We start from the raw sequence: 17,451 nt of genomic DNA on the forward strand, positions 1-17,451 counted from the left end.
GACAGAGGAGGAACCAGCAGCCGTTGCCACCCTGGAGAGGATGGAAGGAGACAGCAGAAGCGTCAGACAGCCTCTGCGTGACAAACAATGTGAACACTGGACTGAATAAACAACCTGTTTTCTTCCACCTTTACATTAACTCCAGTAGTTTGTTGAGTCCAACGTGTTCCAGTACATAGGAACAGAATAATAGCATGCTACGTAGTGTAATAAAACAGTACTATGATATCGAATCATAGCCCTAAGTGGGTAGCTGGGGCAGAACAAAAGAGTGGGACAAGCGTTTGTGGTACTTCCTCTCATATTTTTGCACATTCAGTTTAAGGACCCTGACTCAGATGTGCCTTTTGCACATTTAGAATTCCTCAGTGGCTTTGCCTTCCACGAATTTGCTCCGTTCCCCCTTCCATCTCTGTAAACCTTTACTGCACAGCATCCTTTGGTGAGGAGTCTGCCAGGTTAGTTACCTTTTACGCGAGGTACTCTCTCCCTTGGCTCACTACTAGCTTCATTTGATGCACTGTGGTGTGGTGAGAAGGAGTGAACCATCACCAGCCATGCTTTTCTTGCCACGCATGATTATACAGACCTCTGTCATATTTCTTCCTCAGCTTCTCTTTCCTAGAGTCTGAGCTTATTTAGTTCATGGTCTAGCTGGTCCATCATGTACAACTATTAGAACCGTGCTCGTACCTCTCTCCAAACTCCTGTCGTAATGCACAGAAAGCCAGGCCTTGGGCAATCCAGAGGAAGAGAGTGACTAGCTGACTTGTGGGAGGAGAAGAAAATAGAGATGAACGCTGAATATACTCAGTATATGTACCACATGATGTCCTACACTGTCTACTTCTTGCATAGAATCTGACCAAAAACCTTAATTCTCCAAGCATGATCACCAATACTCCCTGTATTTAATTTACTCTGTTTAAAGAACAGAGTATCTTTTTCCCTGACTGACACGCTCTTCTGGTGATTTGGTTACATCTTGAGCTCACAACAGAACCAGACGTTTTTTTCACTGAAACTTTAAAATAGGCTAAACTAACCGCTGCTCATGCAACAGTCTATTCTAAGCTCTTCTGAGCTGGAGAATCATTAATATTTCGATCTACCTCATTTAAAATGCAAATGTAACCTTCTAAGCTTTGCTCTGAGTCCTGTATCAAAAGTAGGAGCCCAGTTAGGTGGTTTTGGTGTCTCTCTTTCCACTACTTAACAAAATAGGCAAGTATGGGGGGGGCAGACTTGAGCTACACTGAAATTTACATTTCAGAGATCATAATTCTTTCAGGTACATTCATATTTCATGTTTTCAGTGAATTTAGAAACTTACAAAAAAACAGAGAAAGCATGAGCTTCACAGCATTCCTGACTTATTGCTATATTTTAAAGATTTGAACAGATGACTGTTATTTCAAGTGCTCCTTTGTACCTATGCATGTATTTGTAACAAAGGTCTTCATCACAGCGATGTCACTGTGGTCATAAAGCCTTTGTCCACTACAATTAAGTCTTTGTTATAAAGCTAGTCTTCTCTTGACTTCAAAGCAGAGAAACTCACTTCAGAGTATTAAGGAGTTTTTTTTTTGGGGGGGGGATGAAAGATGGGGGTTATGCGCATAACAATTTGGAAACGAGTGGTTCTGAGCATTTCTAGACTCACTCGTTCTTTCACTGTGAAGAAAGGTCAGGCCAGTAAAAACAAGTTCACCCTGCAGTCGGGCATGAATAAACAAAACCAGTGCATGTGCTTGCTACAGAGACGCTACCTCGTTCCCTACCCCTGAGAACATGTGACATTCTTCATGTTTTACAACTGGCACCCTGCTACATGCTCCCTGAGATATTAAAATCAGATTTGCTCCTTTCTTTTTCCCACACAACCTGCCTTCAGACTGGTGCGTGTTAATTCTAATAAGACTATGGTTTGGCCCAGAGAGTCCTTTGTGCTGGAGATGCAGTTTCACCCTCAGACCTCCGTCTTTCTATTTCCGTGCACGTGTTCCCCAGAGATTTCTGCCTTGAGGAGCATCCCATGGTCACAGCAGGCTGGAGATCTGAAAAAGAATCCTGGGCTGAAATGCAGTGGCTTGAGGAAGGAAATGGAGAAGAACAGAAAAGCACCGTGCACAAAATGTGAGCGCCACAGCCAGCGCAGGGCATTTCCTGGCTACAGGTCAAAAGGCAGAGAATAAAGAAACAGGATCCTACCTTTCCCCTGCCATTTCCCACTCATCTGTGCAGAGCAGACAGAAGAACAACAGCCCCCAGGAAGCTCTGGCTCTTCTTCCGCTCGCCCTGCTTCCTCCTGGTGCTCTCGAGCTGCTGCCTTCCTTTCCTCTGCTGCCCTGAACAGGGCACAGATTAATGCTCAAGAGGAGCACTGCCCTTCTTCAGCTTGTTTCAGTCTTTTTTTCACTTCTGTAAAACTTCTCTGATTGCCTTCCAGCACCAGGATTTTCATGAAGAGTTTTGTTTCCAGCTACAGCAGTCTTACATCACTTGATGCAAGTCAGTCTCTGTTCCGGCGGGTGTTTAATTGTGCTCTTCTGCTCCCCTGAATGTTGTCAGTAAACCCAAATCTCCTCACCGCTTCCCTGTGAATTGTCAATAGGAGCTTAATTCCACCAGTCAACAGGAATACTGACTGACAGGTTATGTAAAAATCCTATTAAAAAAATTCTAATGAACTTCTCCCCAGCAGAGGGACTCACACCAGAGAAATTAATGACACTTCCAAGATTGTTCGGCAGGTATTCTAGCTTAGGACAGTTTGTGGCAGCTCAAGAATACTGGGCAGGTTCTTTGTACTTCTGAATTGTTTTCATGAAATGACGGTAAAAACACCACCCGGGGAATAAAAGCAGCAAATGCATTTATCTGGGCTACGAAATGATTTATCTGTCCCTGACGGAGGGTACCAAATGGGCAAGATATACTCCCATGGCAGCCAGGGACTGTGAAAAGGCTGGCTTTGCAGTGAACATCTCAAACAGGCTGCTTCAGATTCCTCCCGGCCCTTTCTCCCCTTGCGCAGACTGCCTTCAGAGCTTTAACTAACCCTCTTTGCTTCAGGGGGCCAACACCGAAAACTTTATCTTCTTCCACAGCCCCTTCAACTACTACGGCAGAGTGAGATTCCAGCCTGAAGCCAGCCTGCTCGCATGCTTGCCCCGCTCCCTTGGCTCTGCAGAGGGTCTCAGAGTGCGTAAAAGACAACGCTGGCATTGCTTGCTGGCCTCCAAAACTCAGGTGTGCAAAGCTCGCGTGCGCACCCGACACTGTGTTGAGGGAGGCGGCTGGGGAGCACAGACTGCCTGAAACCCTGGGTACGCGGCCCGTAGGTACTCTCAAGTGTCAGTGCAGCATCACCCTCTCTGTCCTTCAGACGGTGAACTTCACGGCTGCAGGAAAGGTGAAAGGGAGAAGTGTTAGTACAGACAGCTGCATGTCAGGCACAAGCAATGCCAGTTACATCACTCTGATCCCAGCACTACCTGCTGAAAATCTATTTGGAACAAGTTTTAAAATTTACAAGAAATCTTCTTACTAAGTGGAGAAACAAACAGCAGAAGCAGGGAAAGCTACTTGACACAAGCAGCTGCGAGGAAGCCGTATCACTACAAGACTGAGGGACTGCAAAATGCCACGAGGGGACTGATGTGCTGGGAAGGAGGCAGGGATTTCTGTTAGCTGAATCCTGAATGATTCTTGGGATTTCTACCTTTCAGAAGACACTGGCTTATAAATCCCTTGTAAAATTTTACAATTCCCTTCTTGTCTACTTGCTTAGAGGAAAAAGTGTTTTGCTCATTATCCTTTCGAGTATAGTGCCTTTTGCAGGAGAGACAGGGATGTATCTGTAGGATAGATCATACCGACTAGGTCAAGCTGCTGCACAAGCCCTTTACGTGCAGACCATTCCCAGGAGACTCCCATGGCATATAGGAGAGCAGCAGTCGAAATGACTTCTGCTCCCCTCACTTAGGCACAGCATTGCTCCCAGCACCAAGGACCGAGCCATGTGGATTTTTCAAGCACGAGAAACGGATGTCGTTTTTCAAGGAGAAGCAGGAGACACTTCTAAAAACTAGTTGTTCCTCCTATTTTAAATAAGCCAATGCTATTTTTTCAAGTGGATTTTGGAGCAGAGCAGCCGTGCATCTTTCCTACGTCATGATCATTCATTTTCACTGTCATAAAGACTAAGGTTAGTGTCCAAAGAGAAAGGATGTCAGCCCTAAATTAGATTTAATAGTGCAGTGGGCAAGCGTCTATTTTATCAGCATCCTAAAGATGCTCACAGAGCTCTCTCATCTATGCCCCCCCCACCCCAGATCAGGACCCGATCCTTGTGCTGTTAATCCTACCCAATTTCTGCTCCACATTGTTCCTCATCCCAAACCTCATCCATCCTTCCTTGTGGTCCTCACCTTTCTCAGGTCTGCTCTCTCCCATGCGGCAGGGTCAGTGGCAAACGTCTGGCTTTTGAGACCCAAAAGTAGTCCTCTCAGGAACCCCTGTGCTTGTGGCACAGCACCAGCCCCAGCATACGCTAGCTGTACCTGAGCTGCACGACTTCCCTGGTGAGCCTAGCAGCCTCCCCCATGCACTGAGGCTGGATGGAAAAGCATAAGCTGCTTCCAGAGCTTAAGCTGATAGACCAGATCCTCAAGTTATTTCCAGTAACAGTCTCAAAAAAGAAGAGACAGCCAGCACATAAGCCTCCCTGCTAAGGGAGAGGCCTGGTCTCCAATCTCCACTTTGATGCTTCTTTAAGGAACTTTATCTTAACCAGCAACAGCATAGCATACATGTATAAACCTTGCAGAAGGCCTTGCAGAGGACTGCAGCTGTGTGCCATCTTTCTCCTTCATTTTTTTTTCCTTTTTATTTAGATCTCCTGAGTTTTCCACTAACTTCTTTCCTTAATCTTCAGCTTTTTCTTCCTTTGCACGCACTTGAACAACTGCTGCTCCTATAACCTCATGGTATTCCTGCCACTCATGCTTGGCTAGCTCTTCTTTCTTACTTGCTTCAACTGTTATGCCTGCCATGGTCTTTCTCAGTTCCTGCTTTCCATCTTCAGTTTTCTCATGAGTTTCAACAGTTGCTGCTGTCACATTCTTCTCTTGATCTCGACTCTTGTCCTCAGACTTCTCCTCCTGTTCAGTGACTTCAGCTGTTAACAGTGCCTCCTCTGTTTCTTGGTCCTCTTCTTTCTTAGCAGACTGCAGCTCATCTTCTTTAGGCTTCATAAAACTCTTCTTTTTCCTGAATCCAGTCCATCCCTGAGAAAAAAAAAAATCGTAATGGCCATGCAGTATCAGCGACTAAGGCAGCTCACTGAGAACATAAGTCCTTTGATTTAATCAACAGCTCCTTCAGTGCCTTCCATTTCTTTCTTTCTTTATTCTTTTTTTTTTTTTTTTTTTTTTTTTTTTTTTTTACAGTAAGCAGTTGAACTGGTTCTAATTTTCTGTGTTTTTCCTTCTTAACCGTGAATCTGAATCCAACGAATTTTAAAACCTTTTTAAACCCCAGACCATAAGACTGTGGCTCACGTGCTTGGTCAAGATCTTCTGCATCTTCTTCCAAAGACAGCAACTGTTTAGAGATAGGAGGAACCTCTTTTTCATCATCTACACCATCCTTGGTGCTTGAGTCAGAAGGACTTGTCTCCATAGTTATGGCCTCTTCCTGCAAGGTTGCACTGGACTGCTCTGTTGGTCCAATGGTTAAAAAAAGAAAGAGAAATCACACTAGTTTCCTTGCATTTTCAACTACCTGCTACTTTCTACCTGTACACCTCTATTTATCTTCATTCTTAATAAACATTTCCAAGCCAGGTTTATTCTATTACCTGTGTTCCTCTTCCATGTGCTACAATTGCCGTTTTGAACGGTCTAGTTCTAGGCTTACTCTAGTTTACTGTAATTCCTTTACTTTCTCAGATCAGTCCATGCTCCCTTTCAACACTTCACTGCAAATGCACATTTAGAGCATCTAGTCTCTCACTCTTTCTCATCCTCCGTTAGGGGTTTGGTGGGATTTTTGGAGTGTAAGCTAAGATGGTACTAAAACTTGATGTGAGAGAAAGTGTTCATTTCTGTCCATCCTATAGCAAAGGATTCATAAAACAACGTATGTAATTATTTCTAAAGCTGATGTTTCATACCCTTTTGATGCACAGGGAGACCATTACGATAGGAGAGAATTTTAAACATTTGTTGATCTAAAATGATGACAAGAAAGACAGAGCTCATTATTCAACTCCATTGCAAAAGCATGGTAAGATGCAATAAGGTTTATGGGTGATTTCCAATTTTTCTGAAAACTTGCAAACTCCCAAACAGTTACAATACCATGTATTTAATTTAAAATCAGGCAGCTTGGATATCTACCATACCACGACCATTCTCGCCAGACAGAAACCTCATCCACAGCAATTCCATATCCCTTAAAATTAAGGAGGTTGTTAATGTGTAAGCAGGTAGAAGTCAGTCCTCACAAGTCCATTTCTGCCTTATCTCTTTCTTGAGTGTTAAGTTCTTCCTCAGGACACTGGCAGCCACCTTGACAGTCTTGCTGAGGTAACTGAAGTATCACCACTCCTAGCCACGAGCTGTCTAAGTTCGCAGGCTGGCATGCAAAGTAACCCCCCGAAACGCATCAGCTAAGCAGCTAGCACACATCCAGCTTACCGCACAAAACTGCAAGCTTCCCGTACCCCAACTAAGTATGTATTAAGTATGAAAATATTACTAACAAAATGCAAAGTTATCGTAGGCCTAAATTTTCATTCAACTGCTTTAAATGGATCTTTGGAGGCAAAAAGATGAGGAGAAACAAGGATGTCCTGCAAAAGATGAGAGGATAAAATTCCTGATGCTTAGAATCTGAATTAGTACAATAAGTATGACAAACGTATCTGATAAGGAAGAAAACAGCATATAAAGATTAAATCTGCAGTTCATTCCAGACACTGAAAGACTCTGCCTCACAGGACTTGTTGGACTATGAGGGAGGTGCAGGTGCAAAAGGCCCAGGCTAGGCAGCAATGTCTTGGGAGAAAGTACTGGTTCTTTCTTTAAGTCATACCAGTGCCACTTTGAGCGCTGTGCGAGGGCATGTAGCAGACAGCTTGCAGAAGTGATTCACATTTTAGTTTGCATTTGATCCCACTCTGGCACTGGGTCTAAGTCTGAAGCTGGTCCTGCTTTGCAAAGGGCCAGCCCAGCTGGCCTCCAGAGGTCCCCTCCAGCCCATGGCTGCTCCGGTTCTGCCCGCGCACATCCCCTTTGGGGAGGGCCGCGTCTTTATCAGTGCCCAGACAGCACGCTCCGCCTCTGACTGCAACGCCCATCACTAAGAAGGAAAACTACATTTACAAATACATTGGCTTCTAATAGCGATGAAGAGGGCCAGTCTTGCTTAGAGACCTGATCAGCAGCCTACTGACAGCTGTTTATGAACTGACATAAGCAAGCTTTGTATTTTTATAAAGAAAAAATAGTTTATTTTTCTAGTTTCTAGTTTGTATCTCCTAGTTTGAAGTACTTTAATTATTAATTCCTAATTCACTTAGGAGTCTGAGTCTGACAACCACCCTAACTCCCTGAAAATTTTAAAACAATGACTCATGTAATTTGTGAGGGAGCAGAAGAAGAAGCAAGAGAAATCTTTTTGAAGAATCCAGGAATATTACTCCATTGGTAATACACCTCATGGAAACTTCAGGATACTTCCCCCTAAAAAAACAAACAAACAAACACACGGAAGAACCCCCCTCTTATTAAGACTACATCAGTCAGTTGTAGGCTGAGGAGGGGAAATATGGTTGTAAGGGCAGGTAGAAGCAGCAGTAACACATTTGAACTCACTTTTCATTTTAAGATGGTTATCAAAGAAAAACTGACAAGTTCATCTTGAATCATTAAAATTATTTCGGCCCTTATGAATCAAGAACTATGCAGTTGCATGCTGAGAAGACATAAGGATAACGCCAAGGAACCACTTTTGTACTTATGTTCATTTACTCTAGATCCAGAAAGTTCATTCCCATTTACATCAAGCTGTATCATTTAACTGAAAGCTTATTACAGCTCAATAGGATTTCACAAAATTGTAAGTTCAAACACCAAGCTACATACCAAATATTTTGTAATTGTTTAGTGACAGATACTTTAGATCTATAAATATACTCTCTATATGTACTCACCATACTTCCTATATATACAGAAGTATCTAGCACAACACAACTCGTAAGCATTGCTGTCAATATAGCACATCATTTTGGGGTGGTAAGTATTTACATTTCTTTCTTCTGGGTGCAGAATGGGAACTTTCTTTCCTTTGTCTGTGCCACTAGTTTTTTGGTTCTTTTTTTTTTTTTTTTTTTCCCTGAGCCAGCTATGAAATTAAATATTGATCTTATAATCCTAAATACCAATTTTGTTCATGAGTCAAGCCTCTTAACATTTCTTGTGGAAGCAGGATCTACACGGTGTCCTTTCTGTTCTTCCTGAATCCAACATTAACACTCTTGTGCTTATTCTCAGTCATCTGGATTTGTCTGTGTCCATCTGACATGACTTAGATACAGGTAGAGAGGGAAAAAAAGGAGCTGAGAGTAAGCTGGGAAGGCTGAGCGTAAGCGGGAAAGTGCAGAAGCGAGAAGGCTGTAGGAGTGGAGGAAGAGGCAGAAGGCATTCGTCACTCATTGCAGGCACCTGCTGGACAGCCAGAGACCTCCTTCCAAGGCCTCTCTTAGCTCTTGCAAACATGCCCTGGAAATGCACACTCACCCCTCTCAAAATGTAAGGTTTCAAAAAATAGAGCAAGATTCTAGTTGCAGTTGGGGCTGAAATTCTTCTTCTTTTTTTATTTTTTAACTAGAGCATAATTTTAACTAGAAGATTTTTTAATTAGAACATAAATTGTGTGTTTAAGAGGAGTTTCAGAGATTTACAGGTAAACATGTTTATGGTAAGATAGACAAGGAACAGAATGTGAATTAGTAAGGTACTTCTGTTTTCAAAGCAGGAGATAAGGCAGAGGACTATTTTACAAAGGCTCTCATTCATTCATTCTTGATAACCATCCAAATGATTTTGGCTTATTATATTTACAAGCTGACGTATTCTGTAACATTCTAAGACAGACTCAAGATCAGTAAAATCCTTTGAAACTAAGAAGAACTGTATCATTACAAAAGCCTCAAGCACAGGTATTTAAGGTAACTACTGGGATCATAAAATTAAGAAAGCGCATAAATTTGCAGGCTTAGTAAAAAGCTTTCCAAACCTGTAGAATCAAGTGTAAAGTAACTAGATCCTCCTTGCGAGTAAAACAATTGTGCTACCCTGGAACACTTCATTAAATAAATTGCAAAAAGGAAGGTATGTCGCAAAAAAAAAAAAAAGAATTATTGACTGAACACACACTTTAATACCAGTCTGACACTTGGATGGAAAGCTACAACCATGCGACACCCTGCTCACCCCCACCGCTCGCTCACAGCGCGCACAGTGGCTGCATCTGCAGGCTTAGTCCAGGCGCTGCCCCTGCCGCTCCACAGCCAAAGGCATTAACCCAGGCACAAGGTATGTCAGGCCAAGGCAACACGGAGCTTGGATGTCGGCTAGTAAGCAACATGCCACTGCTGTTCCCAGCCTCGACTTTGTCTACTTCTTTCTGTCACACTTAAAATTACTCTGTTGGCATTCCCAATCCATCTCTGATGCCCCTCCACAGCAACTGCAGGAAGAGATGCCACCCAGGAAATTTTTCAGGTCTGCTGCCAGCTGGCAAGAGGCCACCACTGTTTTGTGACAGGCCTGCCATATGCTATGTATCAAAGTTATGCGTTCACAGGAAATGCCCTCCAACGGCATTTTTATACTTAGTAGGCACAAAAGAAACAGAGGACCTAGGAAGTCAGCTGTATGTGCTGAATTTTAGACTTGGCAGCTGGAATATTTAATAACATTCTTACTAATGACATTCTTGGTGCCCAAGCACTGTTAGCGCAGATGGTTTTGAATGCAAAGCAAACAATGAGTAACTCCACTTAGAGAGCTTTGAGCATTACTTACCCAAGGTCTTGTTCAGAGTCATGGAGCATGCCATTCCCACAGATCGTTTGGCAAGACAGCTAGCACTCTGCAAGTAAATTTACAGAACTTAAAAGCATCCTTCAGATGCTTTAAATGCCCAGGAGATCCTTTCAAAATACCTCCCAGAAAACTGCTCAGGGAAACACTGTTAGGAATACAATTTCTTAGGTCTGCCCTGGGTAAGGCCGCACTTCACCCACTACGGGCTACTCAAGGCAAAATATACAACAGATACATCCAGAGGCAATGATAAAATCACAGGGGATCATAAAATCGATCCACTTTCTTAGTTAAACCCACTGTGGCTAAGAACTAAAGCTGAAATTTTATTTTAACTGTTTTATGTACCAGATAGCTTTCAAGTATTTGTAATTGAATCAACATGCAGTTTGTGCTTTAATAACTACAAACATTCCATTTCACAGCAAACCACAAGAAGAGGAATTCCAGTGCAGCACTGCACACTGCTCAAGTTAGGTTCTTACAAAACTCTTTGGAGTGCTGAGACTGTGAACTCTGCCTTAAAGACAGCTTCTGTGCTGTTTCACTGCGAGAAAAGCAGAACAAAGCCAAGAGGTGACAGCTCATGTTCCTGGCAGGATTTCTGCAATTGACATGAAAAACCACAAGTCATCTTTGCTTCAAATGGGAATAACGTGCCAGTTCCTACCAGTTTGCTGTGGCTGCTCCCTCCTTCCAAGGACTTAGCTGCAGACAGACCATCAAAATTGTGCACACAAGAACTGGAAAGCCATCCTGCACTTGGTAACAGTGTACTCTGCATGTTTAAGAAGTGCTGAAGGCTCTTGCCCTCTGCAGTGCTTTTTAAGCAGTGGGGCATTTTGGGGATCATAAGCAACAGCAGGAAAACTGTTCTGGCAGCAAAGGTAAGCATGTGGCAGACCTAGGTTGTCACCTGGACACATGAAACAGGAGGCTGGCTTACAAATCCTGTGAAAGCTAGCAGTTCTACCACACTCTCTGCAACATCCCCAAAGTTGCACTTATGACAGTTTTACAGCTGCAGAAAAAACACCAAAAACAAGCAGAGGAACTCTTTAAGACAGCCAAGAACTCCGATGCTATGATCGCATTCCTTTGGCATATTAGCAGGGATCTAGTCTGCCACATAGAAAACAGTTTCTACTTTGAGGCACAATGTTTTCATAAGAGCTTTCTTCCTACACAGTAGAGAGTATCTGAAATCCTCCAGAAGCCAAGGTCTGTCTCCAAGTTCACTAGGAGAGAAAAATCTATGCCCCAAAGCAAAACATGACTTCTGAACAACTAGCACAAAGACGCATACAGGACATCAGTGCAGGCAACCAAGTGGACTTTTAGAGCAGCAAGTCCCCCATACTTAACACAAATCTGTCTCTAACTCAGCTGTGCTCTATGTGCTCTGCAGCAGTGCTACTCCCTCAGCAAGGAGATACCATTTAAGCAGAACTACAACAGGTAACTTGCAAATTCCTGACTTAAGCTGCACATTGTTCAGTGGTGAGGCCATGAATTTCAGCAATATTACAGTGGTTCCTCTCAAGATACACAGTTAACAAACGCTCAGATAAGGAGAAACTAAAAGCCCTTTGTGTTATGACTAGCAGTTCAGTGTACTGAAGTCTTGTCACAGCTCATCCTGGCATCGTGCAAAAAGAGGCAGGAGTTCACTCCAGCTGCCGGCACGCTGACGTTCAGTCACAGTCAGAAAATGAACTCAGATCTCCAGATCTTGCAAAGTGTGTTACCTGTCTCTTTTTTTTGCCAAAAAACTAGATGAAATAAATTTAAAGCGCGACACACTCTACTGAGAATGGAAATCTGCCCATGTCACTATCAAATTTCTGGTCTTCTTCAAATACAGGCAATCCTAATTTCCATAGCCTTGTTAAATCCTGTTCCCAGTATATGCCCACACAGTAAGCAAAAAACAAAACAAACAAATCCAGAACATGCCCTCCCCCCCAGGCCAACCCACACAACAGAGGTTTAACTGGGTTCCAAAAATGTATTGGAGCTGACTGGCAACAACAAACTAGAGTCTTAGTTTGGAGTTTTGTTGCTGTTGTTGTTATTCTTGCTTGTTATTTTTTTCAAAGCATTCAGTGCAAACTGCAAACTTGGAAATAGCCTTTGAGAGGGCTCAGTGACATTGCCATACATGCCATACCCTGCACTCAAGTCACGCCGGTAGAGAAACTTACATTAATAGGTTTTCCAGACGTGAGTTAAGCAATCTGCAAACACATGAACCATCTATAGACCATGATAAGTTTTATCTCAGAGCTGCCGTTCAGGTTTTTCTAACTTCTTTTCAGAATTTTTGTTTCTTGACACAATAAAAACTATAACAGAGATCAAAGCATAGCTTCTCATCACGCGACACTTACTAACATTGCTGATAACATGCACCACCTTGCCTTAGGTCCCCGTCACTACCACCAGCCTGGCTGCGCTCAGACCTGGTGGCACTCACCTCTCGGTGAGGTCACTGCCTTGCTTATGCTGGGGTCACCCGCAGCTCCCAGCTTGTGTCTCCTTGCGGAGCAGCCCTGCTCTTGCTGCTCCCCAGGAGCACTGGTACCTCCTTTGCTATTTCCTCATTATCAAAACATGCTCATACAATATCGAAGAGCCTGGCCTTTGCTGCTTTTTGGAAGCTGACTTTCCAAACCTGCCACATGCCAGACAGTTAGTCTCGCCACAACTCCCATAGCCAGCACAGTCTACCGATTTCTTCACTAGAGATGAACAAGAAGCTTCTGCCTCACCTTCAGGCAAAGCTTGGGGGAAAAAGAACAACCCTAAAAGCCTTAATCAAGCCATGCCACCATTCCACAGAACAGCTAAAAGCATTTCTGTGCACATTTCACAGCAGCGAGCGATCTGAAGTTACGTCAGATACTTCACAGATGCTCATCTGTCTCATACGCACATTGCAGGGTTTCTTGGAAGCAGCAAACAACGCTTTTAACAGAACTGAATTCTCTCTATGCTTTCGAAAGCCTAACTGAGGTCTCCTGGTGCTGAGGTCTCCTGGTGCCTGGTACTTGTCCCGAGCATCTGTAAACCTTCACAATTCTGGGGACACAGGAGCGGTTCCTTATAATAGGAGGCATAGAGACAGGTATCACACCTACTCAAACCAAGAACTGAGTCTCCTGCGTTTCACTATCGCAAAGTCATGAGCTCTGCTGCATTTCAAACTTAACCCAATAAGCCATTCTTGTCTTTAACATGGAAATAATGTCTGGAGTGTAGCGGTATGGACTCAAGAGACACCCAGCCCCTGAAAGGAAAGATCATGCATTGCAACTGAGCCTGGCATCAGAACAACCAAGGGAAGCCCTGCTGAGTCAGCTGACCACACAGATCCTCCCGCTCCAGGATTTGCTGAGGCTTTATTCCAGACACGAGCCAGGCTTTGGCACTGATGTCATTTAGACTGCTGTTTCAGGTGCCTTGTCCTGATTTTGCTTGTAATAATCTATCCTCTTCAATTACTGAATATTGGGCAAATTAATATTGGCTTGTATCACACCAGGCCTCACATAATTCACCCTGCCCATGGCCTGTGCCAAGGACAGGCATTTGCTTTCAAGCATTCAAAAAGAGGAAACTACTCTTTCAGTTCTACATGCATTTATCCAACTCTATTAAGCTTTCTTTTCAACAGAAATGAATTAATCTTGGCTTTAGAGGAACAGCATGTAGGGAAAGAAAACCAGGGACAATCTTTTTAAGATAGAAAAGCCAGGCCCAAAACTACTAACATCTTAGGAAAGAATCATAAGGAAGAATAAGTAAATGTCAATCACATAAAGCAACTTGAAGAGCAGCTCACAAATTCCACAACAGAGATAGGAGTGGGAAAAAAAAAATACAGTACTATTTTCTATGATGTCGGTCAAGTAAGAGAAACATGAAGACAGGAGGAAAAGTGCATTCATCCAAAGAATGTGAAAGTTAGAGTGGAGCTTCCTACATCAGGCACATCAGCCTTCACTCATCAAAGGTTGCAAGAGTTCCCTAGAGGCAGTCTGTTAAAAGTCAAAGACAAAAGAAGATGAGTGAGCCCCAACTACCGAGTAACCAGGCAGATTCAAAACAGTAACACTGCTGCTTGTAACAGAGAGGCTTGCTAAGAAGTAACAGATCCAAAAATTAAAACAAAACAAAACAAAAAAAAAATGTTATCAGATACAAGCTTCACAGTAAGTCTGTTTTGACCCTCTAATATGTACTAAGATAGGGGCTTCACAGCTGAAGAATGTTCTTTGTTCTTCTGCAGTCCCCCCCAGGCACCATTTAAGACCTACATGCATGATTGTATTACATGCAAGTGTAAAGCAGCATTTGCACATGCAAAAGCATTGTTTCCATATGCAGCCAGAGCAGGAAAACAACAAACAGACCTAAGTGCATCATTTTTCATATATCTGCACCTGGCTGAAAAATACATTTTTAAAGCAAATGAGCAGAAAAAGAAACTATTGAGAATTTACCACACTAAAATATACTTAGTCATTCAGGATAATTCCTCTTAGTCCTCTAATGAAGTGAGCTACAAGAGAACAATCCCTGGGACAGCAACTTCCGGGCAGAAAAATCTGTTTGCTGATTCATTTAGTGGCTATCCAGATTAGTTAATCCTACTAATTATATTCTTTTATACATATACTATTTCCATGGAGACTATAAAAGGAATTATGATAAATAACACAAAGCAAACAGCAAAAGATCTCTCCTGCCTGGCAAAACTTTGAAAGATATTTACTATTTTCTAGGCAGACTGTATACTCATCCCTTCTCAGTTTTGGTGACTCACAATTTTTAATTTAATATGTTGATAGCCCAGACAAGAACATGTAACTCCCAGCAGAGACGCAGGAGGAGATCTCCTGAGAAAGAAGGTGTCTACAAACTTTGAAGGAGTCTTGGAGAATACAATGGTTAACACACTTTACAGAGTGTAATGCAAATTCCTCATTCTGAGAATCTGCAGTCACAAAAGAGCAGTTCGTGGCTACAGTAGAAGTCACTGTATATTAAATATGCATCTGCTGAACAAATTAGGTACCCCAGTTTTAAAGCTGTGTGAAGAGTTGAACAGCTACCAACTTTTCCTCCTTCCACCCAGGAAATCTTCTGGTTGCACTTCTCAAACCAACTATAGGCAGATAGTTCTTTAAAAAAAGCCTTTTCAAGGTAAAGCTCAGGGGACTACCTATCAGCGAGGTCTCTGAGGATGAAACCTAGGAGGTTAGCCTGCATACAGAAGGGCTACTAAGTTTGTTTTTCAAACAAATAAAAATACGCACTTACTTCCTCCTATGAAACACTCAGTGCAAGTTCAGAGAATCCTCCCCACAGCCTCACTACTGCTTGTTGCAAAATAAAATTCACGGATTTGGAAAACCTGCAAATACAGTGACCTATACAGCACCCAATTTGGAAAAGGGCCAGCCAAAGGATCTCCACCATCCTGGCGGCCTTAGATCAGAACAGCAAAAACAGACTTTTGAATATCTGGCTAAGGAGTCTGCAATTCAGGTCATGATCCTGGAGGATTACATTCAGAGATAGAGCTATGTCTGCAAACTCTCCCTCTGCGCCCGGATTTGGGAGTTGCAAAGGCCCATATCAGCTCTGGCTCTGGAGCGAGTTACAAGCCTCATCCATGGCTTTGGTTTCTAGAGTGAGATCTTCTTTGTCTAAATGGAACTGAAGCACTAACTGGGAAAAGTGTCTCCTAAATCTCTCAAATAGGGACCAACAGGGTAGCGAGGTGTCAAACAGGAAGCCAGCCACGATTTAAGGAGAGTTTCAGAGCTACATCCCCATATATAAAATTTAGAATTAAGTCTGAACGAATTATTGTTTGCACTTTCCAAATTTCAAGACAACGCATCAGTCTGCACTGTGCAGTAGCAGAAGCCCACTGCTGACAAGCACACACATCAACAACAGGGCCTGCCTTCTCACCAGCTGGTGTCCTTTTGTAGCCAAACGCCTCCCCATCTCTTTTCTCTAGGTCCTCCTTTCCCCAAGCAGTAACTGCAGTTCCCTGCTGCTCCCTTTGATGTCCCTACTCCAGACAGGGCAACACAGGTGCTGCTGCTGAAAGTTTAGAAAGGCACTTCTCCCTGCTGTCCCTTCAGCAGGATGTTCTTCCTTGGCCCATTCACGCACCTATCTTGAACCTGAACATGTTCCTTCCAGTGTCTGCCAACAGATCCAAATGTTAGGGAAGGACAGACAGCAGTTTATAGGTGTTGCTTCCCTTGGAAAAACAGCCCACCCCCTCCCTCCAAAAAAGGCATCCCCCCTCCATTAAAAAAAAAAAAATAAAGCCCTACTGTCCTATGCATTGCTGTTGCCAGATGTGCTCTGTACAAATCTGCTCCATACATCATGCATGCTGCAGGACTGCTCCAAAACCACAGTGTACATCCCTTTCCACATCAAAGCGATGGACAGTTGCACAGTGACATTTATGGAAACAGTGACATATCCAGGAAGAGCTGGAGCATAGTCCCCTTCCTCCTTCTCATCAGAATCCATCACGTGCTGTTTCAACAGCCAGGTCTCACGCTACGTCCACCTTTCTACAGCAGGCCTAGCACACTGTTACTCAAAAGATGCAATCACAGCAGCACAAGGCAGCAAAGGATAAAGAAGTCAAACCATATCCTTTGCCATGGGGCACAGCTGAGCTTGAAAATCTGGGATTCAGGCACCACATCCAAATGCTCCTAGGCAAGGACATGTGCCAAAATGCTTGGAGAGAAGAATCTCTCTCCTCCATATTAGTGTCAGTCACCTGGGCAGCAAAGGAGTTTGTGCGAGAAATAGCAAAGCTCTTGCTTCATTCATCTAACACAACAGCAATGGCCATCACAAAGAAAAGCAGAGTGCAAACCAATTATACAATGTTTATTAATTCCTACCTGAGTTACTGCATCTACTTTTCCTTTACAGTTAAAAAAAAAAGCCTTTAAACTGCAGACTGCTTAGCTTTAGTCTGGTTACAGAGGGGTCCACTTCCACGTTATTTTTTACATGAGAATAGTCCTAATGCCAATAGAGTCTGTTTGTATGACAACCTGGTATGCTAAGAATTGCAAGGCAGACCTTTTCCCTTACCTGAGCAGTTTTGGAGGGTGGGCTGCGCACAGAGGTAAGATCTGTGCTGTCCCATAACAACAAGTGAGCTGGATTTATGGTGGCCCAAATCTAGAAACAGAGAGAGAAGAGCATTACACAAGTCTGTGTCTAAGTTCGCAGTACTTTAGCATGCAGATTTAACTACTCTACCTGCTGCAGACACCCA

The sequence above is a fragment of the Rhea pennata genome, chromosome Z, assembly GCF_028389875.1.
Source record: "Rhea pennata isolate bPtePen1 chromosome Z, bPtePen1.pri, whole genome shotgun sequence".
Classification (NCBI taxonomy): domain Eukaryota; kingdom Metazoa; phylum Chordata; class Aves; order Rheiformes; family Rheidae; genus Rhea; species Rhea pennata.